General features: G+C 36.9%; 1 long non-coding RNA gene across 1 annotated transcript in view; it reads right to left on the reverse strand.

Moving 5' to 3' along the window:
* LOC137857881 (uncharacterized) overlaps window positions 1–3,834 on the reverse strand; it is a 182,097-nt gene extending 178,263 nt beyond the window's left edge. Inside the window, exon 1 of the long non-coding RNA XR_011097340.1 lies at window positions 3,738–3,834. This is a non-coding gene — a long non-coding RNA (uncharacterized lncRNA). The remainder of the gene's footprint in view (window positions 1–3,737) is intronic.
* Between the last annotated feature and the right edge of the window lie 17,730 nt (window positions 3,835–21,564).

Genomic DNA, 21,564 nt, shown 5'->3' on the forward strand with positions numbered 1-21,564 from the left:
GGGAATAACTTCTAAACTTACTATGCCAAACCCAAACGTTCTGTTCTAAATATTTTCTTCTTTGAGATCAAAAAACATTGACATATTCCTTCTACAACTTTTATAACAAGAAAAAGGCAAAAAGTAGCTCTATTAATGTCAGATAAACTAGCCTGCAAGATCAGTAAGTACTTAGTCCAGAATTATTAAAATCCTGTATTTGTTGCAGCTACAGAGGCAAAAGGGCTCTTATACTGAAAGTGTATCACCCTGCATTGTTGTATTTACACAATGTAAGATAAAGTAAGGAGAAGCATGAAACATCATAATCACTGCAGAAAGGGAAAACTGCAAGTGTGTCAAACGTGTAAAGCAATTCTTCAGAAGTACAATGCTGGAGGTTGTCATGGCAACTTTTCTCACTCCTTCCCACTGATTTTTGGCAAGCATTTTTCAATTTTAAAAGCATTTTTACTCCTTCCCTCCTAGACCCCCTTCCCCCCAACACAGTTTGAATGATAACACTGAAAGTGAAGATCATGCAAAAACATCAGTGTGCAGCCACTTCAGACCGAAGATACATCTAGCCTGAATGGGTTTGGGGGGTTATGGTATCACAAGCACAAGAGTCCAGATAGAAGGAAAAGACTTTTTCTCTTTTTCCTGTAGAAGATACTGTATGTTGTTGAGCCGTTAATTTTTACTGAATGACTCTAGACAAGAATCTTCTTAAAAGGCTTCTCCTTCATCAAGAGCTCCTTTATCACAGGATCAGAGCCCACCTCTGGCTATTTTGTGAAACTCACGGGATGCTCCCCCACTTCCAGCTATGGATGTCTGCCCGCAGGTATTCTCCTTTCACAGCCAGCTTGTATGGAAAGGAAACTCATTTTTAATTTTAAAAGCATTTACTGAAGACATGATTTCTATTCAGTTTCCTTCTCCAGAAGTGGAGTGTCTGCTGCCCTGACTTAAAGGTCCTTTGAACAGAATGGCTTCACGCTAAGTTGACAATTTTTTTTGCATGAATAATACATTTTTATGGTTCACTCTTTCCAGGAAATAAACACTCAGACATGCTAATAGTATTCTGGGATACATTCTTTTGTGTTCTATTTTACTATATAAAAAAGTAAAATTATTTTGACAAAGACAAAAGATCCATCTAGTCCAGTGTCCTGTTCCTGGGAGTGGCCAGTATTCAGGGTGATTTCAACAACTGTGGAGCACATTTCTAGTCTCCTTACTGTCAGTTCTCTGGGAAAATCACCACTGTATACCAAACTTAAGCTCTATGGTCCCCTCAAGGGAAAGTGAGAGTTCTGCATACATTATGGTCCAACTCCCTTTCTGGTTCCCTGTTTTGGTATCAAGAAGTAACCCTTCAATACTGTTCCCTTCCCTTTTTTTTTTTTCTTTTTTTTTTCCATCTTTTTTTGCTGCTCCCCCGCCCCCAGTCCTGAAATAGGTTTCCCCCCCTGTTTATTCTGTTAACCTCCCTAGCCCTGGTCATGCAGGGATTTGAGAATTTATTAGGGATGGACTGCATAAGGAGAAAAAGGGCATTGAGCTTTACTTTGCTCACTTTATGTTCTGTATGTGAAATTTATATACTTCCTTCATATTCTTCCTCATTTACATTCTTTCCAAGCTAAAAAATCATAGTTTAATTTCTTTTCATATAAATTGACTATTCTGTATGGGTTAATCAATAGGCTAATATGTGTCACCTGTTGAACAGACTTCAAATATTGTACGCCAATTTGTATATCTCAGCATGAGTACAGCATAAAAGAAATATACATTTAGAAGTCAAAAGTATTTACGAGCTATCAGATGAGTAAAAACACTATTTCTATGTGTAAAACATCACATACAATTGTTCTTTTAATTTTGTGTTGCAGAAGTATGAAAGCTAAAAAATTGTTCTCTTTTCTGCACACACAACATGTGCTGACTGCAAACCCAAAGCCTATCCTGAAATGGGATTCAGTGGGTCTGAATGTTTGTTATCCTACCACAGTTATTTCCTTGTAGAAGGATGAGTCTCGTTGCCAGTGACAGTGCTGCTCCATATGGCAAAGGTTCATGCACTAAGATCTACAATTCTCAGACTCAAGTCCCCCCCCCCCAAGACTTAAGGATATTGAATATGCAGCTATCAGTACCTAAATGGTGCAGAATGAAAAATGGGGAAAAATTCCCCAGTTCTATCAGAATTTTCTCAACGTATTTCATCCCCATCAGGTATTACCATACCGTACACATTTAGTATGGGTAATGCAGCTGCTGCTTTTGAATAGTCAGAGCTCCGACTCTTCCTCCTGTTACTCTTTCAGTTCTTCCACAGGAAATAGAAGTAGATTCTTTGATAAGCATTTCAGACTGTACAGATCAAAAGCAACCCATGAACCAAAATACAGAGCACCAGTACAATGTGCTGTGTGAAGCACACCTTACTAGGTATCTGACTGCCATTCCAAGCATGTATCTTCATGCATAAATCATTATGGAAATCTCATCTCAAATCAGTAAAATGGCTTGTAGTGAAGCTTGTGTCATAAGTTTTACCCTTTTGTACACCTTTAATGAATAGAAAACATTGTGTTAGGCGTGATACATTAATATCTCAAGTACTTGAGGAACACAGTCTGAAGCTCCTTAGTAAAAATGCAGCACTACTAACCTGTAAAATGGACTGAGATTAAGTTACCTAACTGTGACCAGAACTGAATGGAACAAATGCAAAGTCATTACAAATAATTCCTGTGGAGATTTTACTGGTTTATTAGTAGAGGTTTGTGAGCATATTTGTTAAAATACATCACATTGCCTAAGGTTGCTACTCTTCACAACCTGTTATGTTACTGTGGTAAGTTAATGGCGTCACTACATTCTTTGGAGGTACGTGTGTGTTGGGGGTAGGAGGAGGGTTACAAGAAGGATAAATAAATATTCATGAGTAGCGCAATTATATATTTGCAGAGAGAAGTCCCACTCCTACTGTAGGGAATTTGGTTCCCAATAGTTACAGAGAGAAATTAGAAACCGGTATGCTTCTATTGTAATAAATTATGATATTATTATTAACTGTATAAAAATGGTAAAACAAGAAGCTTCTGTGCTGTGCACACAAGAAAAAGAAAAAGACTACGTAAGATACGTTTATTTTTGTATCTACAGAACAGAATGGCAGAGCAACACAAAGTGTGGAAAAAAGCAGGGTGGGATATATTTACTTCTACGTAATGCGTTCTTCCAAGGACCTTCAGCACCTGCTGAAGCCAACTGAACTGATTGTAATATGTCTTTTATTGGACTCTACTTGTGTTTTCTTAGACTATTTATAGAAATGGCATGAGTTTTTGCAATTATCCATTTGCATCTGAATAAGCCTAGTGGATTTGAGCTATGCTTTTTTTCCTGTATAACCTGAGAACTACACAATGATGTGAGTTCTTTTCTTGACTACACCAGTCATTCAAACCCATTAGGAAAACAACCATATAATTTGTCATACAGAGATATATTGTGTTTTAAGGAAAAAAAAAGAGATTATACTCACGTGTAAGAGATCTGATTTTAATGCATACATATGAGAGGGAAAGATATAATGGTTATGACAAAAAATCATTACCACTTTCTGCTTTCATAAGAAATAACGAGAAGCATAAATGAGTCAAACAAAATAAAATAAAATAAAATTCATCAGGGTAATTAGAAAATACACAAGACTTTTGTAAATAGAAATTTCCTACCTTTGAGAAGATCTCCACCTGTTTTGTCCAAAGCACTTCAAATGGTGACTTATAACAAGAAAACAATGGCTGATGGCATCTGAATGTCTCTCCTTTAAGAAAAATGGGCAAAAGTTTGCATTTCTATCTGTTTTATTTACATCATTAATATGACTCTTAAATATGTCGTTAACACCACAATCATAGCCCAGCGTTAATAAATCCGTGTAATGGTATATACAATTTTCTGATACAAGTGAGCCCTGATTAAAGCCATTCACCTCAAGAGTCCCACTCATCACTTGGGATTTCTGTTCTGTTAGTAACATTTTCTTTAGATACAACGCTACGTTGTAGTAGCAGATCTATAATCATCTTCCTTCATAGTATGCTGTGGGAACACCCTGTGCTTTTAGGCACTTCAATAATCTTTTACTTTTATGTGTTACTGAATATATGTGCCCACTTAACATTTTGTTGTAAAACTTCAAAACAACAAACAGTAAGTTGGACAAAATCTTCAAGAAAGATGAAAAAATGTTCTGAAGGGAGGGCAAATGGTTTCTTTTGAGAGCACAAAGCTGTCACGACAGGTGACTCATGTTGGGCTGCATTAGTCATGTCATGGCACATTATATAACCAGAGGCAATTGACACAACATAAACTGACGCACCACAACGTAGCCTGTCAGCAGTGATATGTAGAAAGCTATGCTTTTTAAGGAAAACGTAGGGAAGAAAGTATTGTGGGTTTTATAAACACCACTTGGGGGGCGGAGGGAGGGGGGGGAAGCGCTCAGTTGTGAGGTACATTTTTATAATGGCACGTTCTGATTGCTGTTTTCTGCAGGATTTGCCTTCTTTATGTAGACCCGCTGATCCCAGATGACTGAATTCACCTGAACTCCCAAGCGGCTTCACCTTTTTCCTCAGCAGCACGCCTGAGCATGCACGGCCAGCAGCTGCACAGCTGCCCTTCAGGCACCCACCTGCTGCCTGACGTGCTGCACCTCACGAATGGCAGCGGGAGGTGCCCCTGCCCACGGTGGCCGGCACCAGGTGGCCTCCGAGCCCCCCACCCCGAACCATTCCCGGTTGGGTGACCGCGGGGAGCTGCCCCGGCTCCCCCCTCAGCCTCGCACACCGCGCCACCTGCCGCCCGCCCCGCCTAACGGCCCAACGGTCCGAGCCCCGCGTGACAAAATGGCGGGGGCGGCGCGTTTGCGCCCGGCCGGGCGCTGTTGCTGCGGGATGAGGCGCAGCCGGGGACAGCGCTGAGGAGAAGCGAGTCCCACAGCTAAGGAAATGTAGCCAGGGAATGGATACATTTCAGCTGCCTCAGGCTCTCCTCAGATCCCCTCACAGCTCCGGAAGTTAATAAGGGGATTTAATCAAAAATGTACTTTGACAGCTTCAGCATTCCCGCTCGTAATGTGGTGAGCTTGAAACACTACGTCATCACTGCTATTTCAGGCAGCACCTGAGCTCCACAAACCAGATAAATGCACATAATTAGAAAGCAGGGTGGTGGCGGCCAGGTGTGTGTCACACGTTCACGCTCATGAACACACAAGTGTTTGTTTTTTGTTGCATTACAAAACTGGTTTCTTGTCTAGCCACTTCAGAGGATTATCGTTAAATGCTGAAATGGGATTAAAGAGGAAATTGTGTGTAAATCTCAGTGTTCAAATTGCAAACTAGAGCACATGGGTACCTCTAGAGATTAAACACAAATCTGGTTACATTTTCCAGTGATGGAAAAACACAAACCTAAGCATTGAGACACCAAGCCCCTTGTGAAGGTGCACCTTCCATAGCAACTGGAGGGCAGGACAGGACCCGTCCCACCCATGCACATCTCCACTGCTCAGCCACAGGGCTCTGCAGAAACGTCAGGAGTGGTGATAGGTTAGTGCAGAAGAGCAGCACACCACGCTGAACCTTCAAGGTATTCTCTTAATTTCTCTTACAGTGATGCACTTACCCCTGCGTGAACACACTTAACCAAAATCCCAGTACAGGCGAAGTTTGGAGAGAATCTGAACTAAGGCTGAAAGGCTGCTGAGGACACTGCTGTTTCTCATGAGAAGTTATGGCACAACCATTTTAGGATGTAGAGACCTGACTACAGTCCATCTGTCCACACAGAGGCTTTTACTAGACCATGCAAGAGATCTGGGCAACTAGTACCACAACTGACCAATGATAACCATATAGGTCAACAGCTACCTCAGTCAGACCGTTATACTCAGTCCGACAGAGTATGTCAGTGTCAGATACACTTCACACACCAGTTGACAAAAGCAGCACTTACCCTTATATTTTATATATGGCATTTTTTTCAGAGAAATTTTCAACATCAGATATTTTATTGGCTGGGACAGTTCTGCCAATGGGACCAAGCTTTGCACCTGTGGTCTTTATACTGCCCTGGGCCAAACAGAAGTACTGTTTTCAACCCACAATTCACACTGGAAACTGGTATTCCAATTTCCAAGTGGACATGCAGAAGCCATAACTAGCTTGGGACATCCTTCCAGTAGAGGCAAACATTTGGAAGGGAGGAAAGATTTAAGCCATTGAAGATTACTTTGTATAGCAGATGTAGCTTTTAACATGGAAAGTAGTGGCAGTCACTGAGATAAATAAGATTAAGATTTTCATTGGCAGCACTCGTCACAGATCCATTTATGGCTCAGTTTGCGTGTCCCAGCTCCTCCCTCCTTGCCTGGAACTTTATAAATCTGGTAGCACTTCTTAAATCAAAATAATGTGTTCTTCATGCCAAAAGATATTCTTATGTGTGTTTACAAATGACATCTCTTCTGTGTTGTTTCCACTTAGACTATGGCATAGTAATTTTGGGAATTACAATTTGCTACATAAATAAGGAACAGTACTTTTACTTACTAGTCACATTAGTTTTCTTGTTTGCTTTTATGAAACTCTTTTTTTCAAATCAATACAAACATGCTTTGTCCTGAATGATCTTCAACACCCAAAACATTAACTGCTGTTCATTTTGTCAAGCAGCAATGAATGCGTAGTTAGAAAAATCCCATCTGTTGATTACTACCTGGAATTCTGTCCTTTACAGGCCCATAGGTATATATGTAATCGCACTGTGCATTTTTCTCATCCCTCAATCATGTACACAGGAAACATTTGAACACAGTAAATCTAAATTTGATCATCTACACACTTAATTATCAATCATGCTTTTAAAGTTGCACACTAACTTGAGTAAAAATGACCTGAAACCAAACTATGTCACCCTCACTTAAGTCTTCACTATTCTTTGTAACAGTGAGAGAGGCCTCTGAGAGAAATAGCTTTTCTTTTGTTTATTCTTTATTTTTGGCATTTGAGCTTGTAATAGAGAAGAGGAAAAAAATCTGTGGCACTGTGATCAGCTCAGCCTAAGGGCAATGTCTTTTTACTCATCGAGCTATATTTAGAACTGTCACTTGTTAAGAACACTGTCAGCTAAAACAAATTTCTAGAAGAGGCTTTGCATTATACACATGGCCTGAAGCACTCATACTGTAACATCACAGCAACCAAAATAAAAGGAAAGTGTGATTGTACAGTCTAATATTGGCTAATTTATACCCATTTCATACAAATTCTAGCATTTAGCATTAACATGCTCTGTTGCTAAGGAGCTCCCCTTCCATTTTTTTCTTAAACAATATGTCAGTTCTTGCTTAAAGTAGTGTCTATACCAAAACACCACGCTCTTTTGCAGTCACAAGAATACTAATTTCAAGATGTCAACAAATCAAGTATTTCTACAATAAAAACAGTGTTCAGACACAGAATTTCCTACAGAAGGACCTAAGAAAGCTGAATTAAAAAAAAAAAAAATCATCTTCATACATCATACACATAAAGACATACAGCAGACTTTATTTGCAAGTGCACCCCTCTCTCTCTACCAGAATTCTCTCTTTTCCTGGCTTGAAACCTGTGGATACCCTTCTGCATATCCAAAATTCACCCAGACATGAGGGAATGCAACTACATTAGCTGTGGGTGGGTTTGCTCCTACCTAAAGTGAAAGGCAACAAGGTTACACCTGCAGTAAACAGGGAAAATGAGGGAAATCGTCTGCCTACATGTTTTAGAAGATCTACTGTATGTCTGAGAGGCCTTATGGCAACCCCAGTCCCAGCATGACCAAAAATTAAATTCTCCTATCCACACTGACCAGAAGATTCTCCATGAAGTGAATCCTCCTTGATGTTACCATACTGGGTTCTTTGTATTTACTGCAGGTTATGCCTTTGAGGATATTTTCAGAAAAACAGGAAATAACTGAAAAATGTCACAGAATGGAAAATCTTTTCAGACGGTGATTGTAAAATTACTGTACCCCACTAAGGATAAGTTCTCAGCATACAGATCCAGTTACCCTGAATTAATATTATGAATGGCAGCTTTAAAATCCAGGAGGATGAAAACATTTAATAGCTAACAACAGTAGTGATCTACTATCCTATAGTAATGACTGAAGCTTATGATGCCTCTAGAAATGAAAAACTTTACTGATATTGAAATGAATTTGACTGCATGCCTCTGTCAATGATATTCTCTCTACATAAGTGGATAGGACATATCCTTTAATTATAGAAGATAATAAAAATTAAAATGATTCTTTTTCAAGTGCACTGCAGGTCTCAACATCCTGAGTGCCTGGAATGCATGCCAGAAATGCATGGTGCCCATTTGGATTGCTGAAGGCCATTGTCAGGCCATAAAGCCAAAATAGAAGTCTGGTATTTTTTTAAACTAGGAACAAAAGATATTTTACACACACAAAAATAATAATAAAAATAAAAATCCCATGAAACTCAACCTCACGGGAACAGAGACAAATACACTATCAAACATCATTGTTTCAATTCAGTGAAGTTTCTATTGCTTTCTCAAAACAAGGCAGCCATCTCACTTGTGTAGAAGGTTTGTGGGTTTTCTGTGGGATCAAAGGGACTAGACATGTACCGTTGCTCCAGTTGACAAAGATAGCACAATTCAGTGTTTACTGTTTGCTAGCCACCAGTGGTAACGAGCAATGTAACCCTTGCTGAAATGAAAGGTTATGAATTACTGAGCTCACTGATGATTTGAATGCTCTGCATTGGTTCAGACCTGTGTGCTAACAACCTCATGTCCTTTCTGGGGACAATCTTTGTGCAATAGTTCATTTCCAAAATGACATAATTCCCATGAGATAGTTCCCTTGGAAAAAAGACTATTTCATTTTGAGTCCAGTTCTATGTTTTTGAAACCTCATGGAATAATCTCAATAGCTTCACCAACCCTTAATCCTGTTCCCTGCCATAGAACTTAACAGAGGCCAACAAAGATTGACGTTCAGTCGATCTCCGGAACTTGACACTTTTTCTTACAGTGGCTAGATAACGTGTATACAATACATATATTGCTTTCTATACAGCTGAAATAGCCAAGCTGGAGAGCATTAAGCTAAAAATTAAAGGATTCCCAGTTTTTAGTCCATGGCTTTGCAGCTCTTTCAAGGAGAAGCAGGTTGATGGGTGTATACCCCTAATTTCTAAGTCATTTGAACCATGGAATAATTGTCCTGGGTATAAGAAATAATCACTGACACAGAAGGCAGCAAATGCTTACTAGCAAAAGTTCAGTGTCATACAGAAATACCCAGATTAACTCAGAACGAACCTACTTGACAACCAGAAGCTGAACAGTTGGAGATGAAGTATCCCTTCAGTCTGTATGACCTTACTAACATAGCTATGCCACTTCAGTACTCACAGCCTTGCTCTTTAAGATCTAGCTTAGATAATTCAGCACACTGGCTTCATTACGGCATAGAATGACATGCTATTTACAAATTAAATGGAAACACTGTTCCAAAATCACATTCTTTTGATAACTACATAAAGTATCTTCCAGATACTACTTATTCACTCAAGTCCTACAATATTGTAGATTGCAGCAGGATGCCCTTTCAGTACAAGTACCTCAAAGAGAAAGGAATAGGCAGACTTCTGTCACCACCAATGTAATCCTTTTATGTAACCCAAACAGGACTTTATCTCATTTACAATTAAAATGCTGAATGTGCACAAGAGCACAATGTACAGATGAAACAGGGTAGGATCAGTAACAGATTAATTAATATTATATAATAAACTGTAATCAGTATTTTAGTAAACAATTCTATTTTATAATAAATGTATCTCCAGTATTTAGCACATCCAAGCTGTTTGCACATCCCTTTCTGTCTTTCAGAATCACTAGGAAGCATAGAAGTCAGTTCACCTCTGGTCCAAATACTTTTCATAGTAGACATCAGCGCTGTGTCATGCATTGAACCATATTGAAAAAAAAAAAAAATTTGAAAAATAAATCTCTTAGGGGTGTTATGACTTTGTATAGACTGCCACAAGTACTCTATGCCTTTGTCTTAAAAAAGCCCCCTCATACATGCTCACCATGCTGGAAAATAGAAACTCAGATAAGACCAACCATCCCATGACTTTAGTGGGAAGTTACAAATTCTTCAACCTATTCCAGCAAACACTTTATGAGTGCAAAATAAATTGAGATATGGAGTGCTCCAAACTGCCAGCTGTCAACTGTATTTTGGGGTCATACAGTCATGTAACATCCATAAATACGATCACAGCTATTGACTTCAGCGCTGACAGTGGCGGACCAAATGGCATGCAGTAACAGCAGTGCATGAAACATCAAGAAGGATAGATCAGGTCAATCTTTAATTGCTAAGCACATGATTGCCTAGAGTAAGAGGAAGAACACAGCCCTAAAAAATGACTAAGAAAATTTTGCTTGTGACAAAGAAAAATTTACATTTAAAAAGCGGTCTCTTGACTGAAAAAGAAAATCAGTTAATAAGTATATGTTGTCTCTTGTATGTATAATCAAACTCAAGAAAGTTAATCTATATTAATTCCTAAAATGGATTATTTAAATAGGGATATTAAGTCCCTTTGCATACACTTTCATTCAGAACTGATTGCAAAAGCCAAACTGATGCTGTAGAAGACCGCATGGCATCTCAGCTCTTTTCAGAATACTACTGGGGTAGAAATTAGTAAACTGAATCAAATCCAGAATACTGCTGGAGTAGAAACTTATGTATTTGATTTTTTAATTTTTATCTTTAAAAGGCTATATATAACTACTCCATTATAAAAGAGGTACTTGACTTGTCTTACTAACAGTGAAACTGTCCTTTTGTGACATCTCATATTTCGTCCTGGTCTTTCTCTCAGAGGTCCATGGGTGCTATAGCACCTCACAAACTGATGCCTTTTTGAGATGCATCTTAGAATTCATATATTGATTGCTCTGAAAATAAATGAGGACTGAAGTTCTAAAATGGTGGTTCAAGCCAAATAGGATGAGCAAAGGTACTTGAGGAAAGGACTTCACATGCTCAGTGTCCCACGTCAAAAAAACAGTTCTGTAATAGGTATACCTGGCACCTGGTATTCAAACTTCAGTGTATTGAATTAGAGCAATGGGACCAAAAGTAACCCAGTTACAGATTACAGTAATCTCTGATGTGGACGAAAGAGTCAAAATTTACTAGCAGAAAAGCAGAAAAGATTTAGGCTTACTATTTATACAACCCACTTTTACTTAAGTTACAAGATACCATGCAGGTGTCATTTACCCTCAAAGGAAATAACTTTTCTTTTTACCAACTCTAAGTTATGCATAATATAATGAAACAGAACTCACTATTAATCTGAAATATGTTGATTCCTTCAAAGCTTCATTATGTAAAGTAATAATTTCTGTCAAGATTTTACTATCAAGAGTTGCACAGAACAGACTATACCAAGAACTATCCTGTTATAGGACATATTGTTTTATATAAAATAATCACAGTTAATAATTACAATGACACTGTACAAAGTAAGATCAGCAAATATCATTCATTAAACTCCTGTAATTAAGCTAGCCATCATTACAGAAAAATAAAACAAAATTAAAGACGAGAAGCAGCTCATGCACTTCATAAAATTGTTTTGTTCAGTACAGTGCTCATATTTCTATTAGCTGTGCTCCATAAACAAAAGCAGCATTGATTAGGGACATTCTGTTGAACATACTGTAACAATTGCATCTAAATGCTTTATCTTTATTACCTCAGGGTAATGAATTGTAATGTAAAGAGCTGATGAGTAATTAAACTCATCAACTGTGGATTTAGAGATATTTTTAGTATCATATGATGGAAAATCCTCTCAAGAGTAGCAAGGATATATTTTCAGAGAATATATTATATTCCTTAACAGCTCTCATGAGGGAGCACTTTGTACTCTGTTTCTAGATGTTGAAATTATGAAAGAACACTGTATCTATCTTCATTTTTTTCACTGCCCAAGACAGGAACTCCAGATAGGACTTCTTTGTGAGCTAAAGACACTTTCTGCTTGCTGAGTACCACTGAGATACAAGAGGTCTTTTGTCCATGGATACTACATACATGTCATACAATAGTGATATTAAAATGGTCAAGCCCCTTTCCTAAAGCTCCCCTCCCCCCCCTCCCCCCTTATTTTAATTGCTTCAAATATCTCTTCCTATCTATCTGGATAGAAGCAAATCCATCTATCGGAATGGATTTTCAGCCTAAATTTATCCAAGACTAGTTTATACATCTATTCCACATTAGGGCATTACAGATAGTAGCTTGGATATTGGATGCATCTTGGTTAAGGGCCCTGGAACAAGTCTTAAAAACCATATGCATTAGAAATGCAAACAGTGAACTGCAAGCAGACAATAGGAAATGGTGGAAAGTAGACTGACACTGTGGGCTACAATAAATAAATAAAATAAAAAAAATACACAATAGCTACAGCTACCACAAACTGCAAAAACTGATTTATCATAATGGTAAACAGAAACCCATAATGGTAAACAGAAACCAACAACAATCAATAACAATAATCTGCCCCTTTGGGCACCATCACAGAAACAGCATTTAAAAAAAAAATACAGAAACCACTTCCTACTCTTTTAAGCAAGAATGTCGATGACCATTTAGTTCTATATCATGACCCTCCCACTGAATGAGCATGAAGCCCAGGTAGAGCTATGCAAGTGAGCCAGGCTCATGCCCATGGAGTGCTACTGGCATATAGAAACCGAGCTTGGAGCTGCTACTCAATCCTGCCCTGGCAAGCTTCACACCCCTCACTTCATGCATACACCTGAGAGCCAATGGAGGTGATGTGGAGGAGGCTGAGCATTTCTAAGTGACAAGCATGGAGCTCAGAGAGCAAGACTGCAGAAATAAATCATCACCCATATGGGAACTGGCAGCTCCTTTCACTGCTTCTTGAACCTGGTCATCGTGTACTTTAGTCTCTTCATTCTGCCTGATGCTGCCTTTATATTGCTTTGGGGTCTTTTCCTTCTCTCAGTGGTAGCCAGCAAATGTCTGCCAGAAGAACTAGCAGTGCCAGCTGCTGCTCTCTGTTCTCTATACCTGAAATGAATGATTAATGGTTTCAGACATTATCTACCTCAGGCCTGGAAATCCACCTCAAGTTCCAAATAACCTACTAAGCATGCGCTTCTTTCATGTTATGTCTGTGTTCCAGATTCCACCTCAGAGCAAAAATATGAGTGCTTGGTGATTCAGCAGTTCCATTCCAATTTTTGTACTTCAAAATTCCTCTGTACTATTCCTTGTTGGTTTATTTCTTACAATTTCGCAAGTATCCAGGCAAAAAAATCCTTCCATCTCAATGGGGTGCTCTCAAGGAGCTGGTGACATCTCATGATTAGAGGGTAGGACTGAAAAAACAGATCTTTCCAATTACTTTTGCTAAGTCACAGCATGTCCTGTTGTTTTTGTTTTGTTTTCTGCCCTGACTTTCAACATATATATAATCATTCCTAGCCATCCCTTGCAAGAGGCTAAAATCTACATACAAAGAGCTCTGTGTTATTGCTAAATATTTAAACTGCAGTTTCATGTACATCCATCTTCTATTCTGACATAAAACGTACCCTGCTGTATTTTCATTACACCTTTGTCATTTCTTCTGCGCTAATATCTCACAGATGTTCGAGCTATTGTCCTATGCTACCAGTCTTTCATTTATCTTTATTTTTTGTTTGTTTATTCATGATGGGGGTGCATGTAGTATTCAGCTGAGTTCAGAAGTGAATACTGGAATAAAGCCCAGATTATTCCACAGAAAATTCCTAGAAAAATTCTATTACTGGCTGATCCTGGCCAATACAGTCAGTCTGTGTTTTGAAACCACTTTACCTGGGAAAAGATCCATGGTATTTCATTGCATAATAGATGATCCTGCAAGCGTGTGAAAATATCACCATTTCAAGTCAGTGTATGATTATTAACTTCAGACATTTGTGTGATGTTCTACTTAGAGAATCTCACTTAGGGTTCTGATCAGCAAAGTATTTCTATCTCTAATAACCTCACCACTTGATGGGGAAAAAAAAAGCTGAATTTCTGAGTAGGGAGTCCTTCCCCAAAAAGGCACTCTTTTTCCCTTAAGAAAAATGTATTTTTCAATTCTGCAGGCAGACATCACGTATTTTCATGAGGCTGAAATAATAATATGCTCTGTTACACTGAAGTATAATTGTTAATACTTAAAAACAAAAGTACATTTTAGTGCAATTATTGAGAACTATATTATGACTGTTCCCATGCTACATATAAGAAAAATGCATAAGAAAATACCCATGGGTCAGTGCACACAGTAGATGAAGCATGAGAATGGGAGCTATGTTCCTCTCCATTCTTGTCCTAGCTCTGACAATCATTGTCTTGCTTCAGGCAAATCACTTAAAATTCCTTGGATGCAGCTTCTCTATATATGAAATAACAATAAGAATACTTAACTGACTAAAGCTTTTGCCCTAAATTAAAGGCTATGAGAACTATTATGCCTTAATTAAAAGAAGCCAAGAACAATTTTTAACAAGAGTTTGATCCAAATGCAGCTCAGTGGCAACCAAATGAAAATCATTGGGATTTCATTAATAGCCTCACAGAATCTTTTTTGACTGCATAAATCAACAGAGTAACAAGAGGCCCAAAATATTCAGCTAATTAAGCAAGTTAACCGAAGATTATAAATTGATATGCTGGACAGTAGATGTACAGCTGAATTTGATATGTGTGCAAGAGATAAGAGTTTAACATCTCTGAGGTTTCAGCACAGCAGCTGTGTCTCCCCATTCTGTCACCTAAGGTTTTCTGTGACTTTTTTTTTTTTTTTTTACCTTCTCTGCATTGTCCACAGTTTCTCACACATTGCCTGACTTCTAGTACCCCATTTCAAGAGCAGTGCTGTGCATTTCTGACTGATAAGAAAGTACAGATATGCTGAGTAGTCAGGATGCTCACTCCACCTCAGTCAAAGAAAGGATCTAAAAGCACACTGACATACAAATGGCTTGCAGACCACATAGGCATTGGCTAGATTCCACTGTGCCACTGAATATTGTTCCATTATTTTAAAGCACTTCCTTTGTTCCAGCTATCGTAAGATCTATTTACCTACTTTGTTTTTTAAAAGGTCACCTTTCCCTGTGATAAAAGCTGAAGTTCCATCTTTTATAAAAGTTTTAAAATGGAAAAATGAAACCACTATGCTTCTACTCAAGTTTTATAACTAAGTATCTATTGCTTAAAAATATCTCAGCAAAGAATTCTAGTAATGAATGTATAAAATGTATTTTTCCTATAATATAAAGTTACAATAAAACATAATAAATAAATAAACATGAAAACCTCTAGTGACTAGATCTCCCTAAAGAATCATATTTGAAATTCAGAATGTCTCTTCTGACACAGCTTAAATTAAAAAATATATATATATAGAAAAAAAATAAATCTGAACAGGGTATTACATAAGTCTAAGAGAGAACTGGATGGTAAAAATCTCCAACTGCAACCCACAATGATCTAAAACTCTACAAAAAACATATGTTTTACATAAAAATAACTGGCATTATGTTACTTTGTAATAAAATCTCTGTAGAAGTCATACTTAATTACACATCCAGGGAAAAAGTGAATAATTTAACCCACATCTCTGATTAACTCAAGAGAACAAAGAAAAAAAAAACATCAAACCATTGTTTCCCTACGGTGTATTTCTACACAGCCATAAAAGGAATAAGCAACAGAAAGCCTTATTCTTTACTAATCAAAGGATACATCAAAACTCTAATTTAAAAATGTTCTGAACTTGGATGATTACTCTAAAGGTGAGATGGTATGCTGTAATGCTTTAAGCTCCACTAAATTGTCACTCTAAGTGACAGCTAAGTTTAAGTGGTTATTTCAAAAGCAGGGCAGTACGGAAACAGGAAACTCCCATGTAAGTGGTACAACTTTCCTTTCTATTACAAGTACAGATAGCAGAGATGCTATTCTGTTTTTAATTCACTTCGTTTTTTTCTAGTTTTTTTTTTTTTTTAAATCTCATTTAGTATTTTAGTAAATCTTCTTTAGAAGGACAACTTATATATGTATTTACATATGAATGCTGTAACCATCATAAACCATTGAAATTTATCTCCTCTGTGACACTAGACAAAGTAGTTTATTCATCTATCTACTCTCTAAATTAGGGATCATATATGAGTGGAGTAGTTTCAATGGTGAAATGTGAGTCTAATTCCAATGACTTCTTAGCTATTTCTACAAAAAATTTGGTATTCCATTTTACTTCATTTTATTAGCAAGTGCCTCATTATTTATGTTATTATAAGTTAGAAGATTCACTGTTCTCTTGTTTATATATAGCACAGTGGCTAATTGCTTTTTGCTGCCCTGAGGAGATTAGGGAAGTCATCTTATTACCTACATTCACGATAATTTTATTGACTCGTATAGGAAATGAAAACTTTACTTTTATTTAACTCACGTGAAATATCTGGGCTATTAAAGATGAACTTGCCTCATCTAAGTTAAAAATTAAAGTATTATTTCTGAAGCATGGAAGCTAGCAGACACAGTCCAGTTCAAAGAAAAGTGTAGTCCTCTGCTGCACAGGAGATCCAACTAATGGTTTCCTCTGGCATAAGAATCTATTATTTTCTTAATGTGATTATAGGATTACAGTATTGTACTTTGTATCTGAGAGTCAGCTTCATTTTACAGCTTCAAATCTATGACCTAAGAGACCAGAAGTCATTCCCTTGTCCCTAAATTTCACTCGTTCTCTGCATTACTTTTTCTCATTAGTAAGATGTTCTAAAATCAGTACTTGTGCTGATTTTACCTATTTAGAAAGGTTTGAGATTATTTCCTGACCTTTTGGAGTCTGCAGGAGTGACTGGAATATAAATCATAGATAATATGGTTGAATAATGCTAATAAAGACAGAGATTCACATGAACACAAAAGAGAAACACTGCAATAAGTGTTAACACATTGATATAGCATCAGCAGTGACATGAGATGATGAACAGTCAAATAGTTTGGTTGTTCCTTTAATGGAAAAAATGTCAAATAAATGAAAAACAGGGTTTAGTAACGTCTTTTCTAACACCAAATGTTATTATCCCTTATTATTTTCTCATACCATTATGCAAAGATACTTCCCAATTCTTTTTGATCATTTGAAATCTTTGTCTGCAATTCAGATTAAAAAGAAGTATAAACAAAAAATACAGAATGAACAGAGTGAAAAAGCAGACATTACAGTGGAAAAAGCAAGAAGGTTATAAGAAAGAAAGAAAGAAAGAAAGAAAGAAAGAAAGAAAGAAAGAAAGAAAGAAAGAAAGAAAGAAAGAAAGAAAGAAAGAAAGAAGGGAAAGGGGAAAAAATGCCATCTAGTTAAAAAAAAAAAAAAAAGTACTGAAGAGTGCATGTAGGTCCCTAGCCTATACATTTTCTATGCACATCTAATCAATTGTGTAGGTCACATGTCCCTTTAAAAAGCAGAATCTTTTTTTTACATATTGTTCTCATGTCTAATCACTTCTAGGAGGAAAATAGATTAAATGGTGGAGGAAGCTTTGCAAACCAGAACTATTTTTGAAAATATTTTGAAGATAAAAGTACCTTGAGAGGTCAGACAGTCATAGGATCTGCTCATTCTTATAGCAAATATCAAGAACATACTAGCCATTCCATCGTCTGAAAATCTAGCAATTATTTTCGGTTGCTCTGTTTCAGTTGGGACAATGGAGTGCTTTTAACATATCCAAAGAAGCATACATATACACACACACACACACACACACACAGTCTTCAAAGATTTCAGTCTGCTTTGGATCAAATTAGCAGGAGATTTCCATTTATTTCAATAGGCTTTGAGTCAGGACAGCAATATTGGATTTCTTGCACTTTAATTTTATTGCAACACTGAATGGATTTTAGTTAGCACTTCACAAAAAAAAGGTCACTTTGCCTACCGCAGGAAGCCAAATTAAGTAGAGATGGACTTGTAGGTTTAAAAAGGCTTGTCCTCAAAATGTGGCTTGTTTTATCTTTCCTGAGTTTGAACTATGTTGTAAAAAGAACAAAGATGGAATGAGGTATAAAACACTGGGCAGTGTAAAACTAGATGTAAAGAAAAATTGAACAGCAATAGGAAGAGGGAAAATACTAATGAAAGCACATACAGTAATAGCCAGTATACCTGACAATACTTGAATAAGTTTCTTATGTAGGTAGTCTAAGTAACCCTAGGAGCCTTGATGTTTCATGATTTTCATACCTGTACCCACAGATATGTATTTATATTGGGCAGACATGTAGTATAGTATTGAGATTGATTTGCCATACATAAGAAACAATAAGAAAACAGCAGTTCTTCTGACTTGCAGAACTTTTTCCTATAATTGCTGACAATCAAAATACATTGCGATAATTCTTCAGTTGAATTTTCCTTCGTCGTGTATGCAGTCATGGTAGAGAAATGAAGTTCTGCATCCAACTGAAGATCATCTAACATAGTTTCTGAGTAATATAGCATTAACTGGCCACTTGTGTTTCTTTGATTCTTAGAAGGATCTCATAAATACAGAATAACTATTTAGAGAAATATTTTTTAAATGGCAACATTTAGTTTTTGAAGTGCATTGAACATTCATTCATTCTTTTTCCTATTTCACCAAATGCTGATGAGAATATATAGCCAAATGTGCTTTAAGATCACCTAGTGTTAACAAAAGACATCACTAGACCATCCTTATTCCTCCCATGTGGAGGAATTGCATATATACAGCCTGAAAAGCAAAATGCTAACTCTGTCATTCAAAATGCAAGAGTGTTGCTTACAAAAACATTTCTCTTCATTTGTCACTCCCCTGTACACCTCTGAAACCAGCATCTGTCACCTAAGCAGCATAATTGCTCACAGACTCTGTATACAATTTGGGCCTCCACAGTTTCTCATACATATAACATCTCTTACCTTCTGTGAGTGTGTGAGTGGTGGCTGTATTTCCAACCCCAAGTACGCATGAATTAGAAGAGAAAAAAATGATTACTCAGATATTCTAAGTCTTTAAATCACACAATAGTAGGAAAAGTCAGAGCTGAGGACAGCTGCAATACTGAATACAGAATGCTGCAAGGAAACAATATGAAAACTATAGCATGGAGAGAATTATTTATTTATGGAAAGTAAAAATAAAGAAAAAAAGAGTACTTGTACAGCTTAAACATAACTTGGGAGGTAACTTGGGAGAATCACTATACAGATGGAATGTGACTACTTTGGAAAAATAAGCTGATTTAACTGATAATTGCCTATAAAATCCACTTGTAGCATCCCAGTGGGAGTGCTAATCCATAAATCACACTACAGTGTAAATAACAAAATGTACCGGTGAAGGTTAAGGTTATAGTTCTGTATTTCAAAATCTCCTATGCTTTCCAGTGGAAGTCTTACATTCTCCTAAAGTTGGCTTGCCGTTATAAGCTTCTTACATTCAAGATTTATGACAAGACTGCCTGCTCACCTGAAGATTTACAACAAACTGTTCCTCAAAGATCAGCTCTGACTGACTTCCCTACAACTTTAATTTTCATTTAAATTACTTCATTGTTTTTCTGCTAGCTTTTGATGAACAGATGTAAAATGATAGTTTTGAGAACTTCTCCTAAAAATGGTACATTTTTTTTTTTCTGCTAAAAGTTGTGCCCCTTATCTTCTCTTTGCACAAAGAAAAGTGAATAAGCCATATGCCACTGTGCCAGGGAGACACAAGGGGAATTACGACAACTACTACAGATTTTCTGGTCATTTTACTACAACTGCATGCAACAGAGAAAATCAAGTTTTTCATTTTTCTGCAAAAGAATTATTATGCTAGCATGCTGTGTTTCAGTTCAAACTACTGAAGTCTTATATTTTATACTGTTGATTTGTAGAAGAAAATGAAAACCTTTGCAGAAGCTTCTTTGTATCATCTTCCAGAGTTTAAGAATGATGCTCCTTTTTTAGAGCTTCACGGGACATGTCCAAGAGAAGAAAAACTAAGTGGGAAAATACAGTAAACTCTACAATCATTTTTGAAGAGCTCTGCTGGTGGTTTTCCATAAAATAAGACGATATATGTATCATTTCAAGTGGAATAAAACTACCAGAATAAAGGCATGATTGTACTTCTCTTTTGCACCTAAACCAGTTGGTTATTCAGATTCCTAGGCCAAAAAGACATAATTAAGTTGTCTTTCCTCTTTCTTCCAGCAGGATTTTGCACTCTGTTAATGATGGTGGAAACTCATTATCCATCTTGAAGATCTGGTCACACAGTTACTTTCAGTTTTATGATGAACAGATTTCTAATTTCATCACTAAAGGTCTACTGAAATTATATGCGTTTACTCTAAAGCTGACATTACAACATAGCTCATCTATTGCTTTCATCTTATTTCTGGTGTTTCATTACTCTTATTTTTTTTGTTGTGGTATATTAGTTTAGTTCTTCAGCTAAAGTTTTTTCTTCATGTCCAGTATCATTCCAAACAGTTGTTATGAAATTTAAATAACTGTATTTTTTTTTAGTTGAAAACTCTCAAGGAAAATAGAAGCTACGAATCCAATTGTTTAACATATTGTTTAACATATTGCACACCAGCCATGGTCAGATTTAAAAAAAAAAAAAAAATTTGATTCAGGATTACATTTTAGCTTGGTTGGGTTTTGTTTTGATTATCTAAGTTTCTGCAAGTATATTTGGTAAGAAAAATGACTAGAACATACCATCTGCAATCCAGAGCACCCAGTTTCCATCTCCTGCTCTGCTGCAAGCCTACATTATGACCTTGAGAATGTCATGAAGTTTTTCCATTCTTGTCTTTATATGCCTACACATCCCCTCTCTTGTTGTGATGGATTTGAAGCTGCCTTGTAATAATGTATTAACACTCCATGTTGACCCACTACTAGAAAGATGAATGTCTCAATAAATCCAGTGAGATTCTGTCTGTAGAAATGACAGGAAGTAAATGACTACTTCAAAACAGGCATCTCCATACACAGCATTGTTAAGGAACAAAATCAGAACTCTCATCTGTCATCAATCTATAAAATTGGGTTTGAGTAATGCAAGAGCCTGCAAACAGAAGAGCCCAAAGTCTTGACACACACATTTAAAATTGAATACTTCTCAAGAAAGAGAAGCAGTAGTTCTTTCTGGGAATTAGATTCAAATATAGAATCCCAATGAAACTGTTAAAAAAGCTTCACCTGCAAACATGTTATCTATCCTTGGTAAGATTTATGGTAAGGTAGGTTTGTAGGCCTGCTAGGAGAAAGATTTTTTCCAAGTTCTTTTTCTCACTCAAAGCTTTCTCTAGTGGTGAAAGAAA

The sequence above is a fragment of the Anas acuta genome, chromosome 5, assembly GCF_963932015.1.
Source record: "Anas acuta chromosome 5, bAnaAcu1.1, whole genome shotgun sequence".
Classification (NCBI taxonomy): domain Eukaryota; kingdom Metazoa; phylum Chordata; class Aves; order Anseriformes; family Anatidae; genus Anas; species Anas acuta.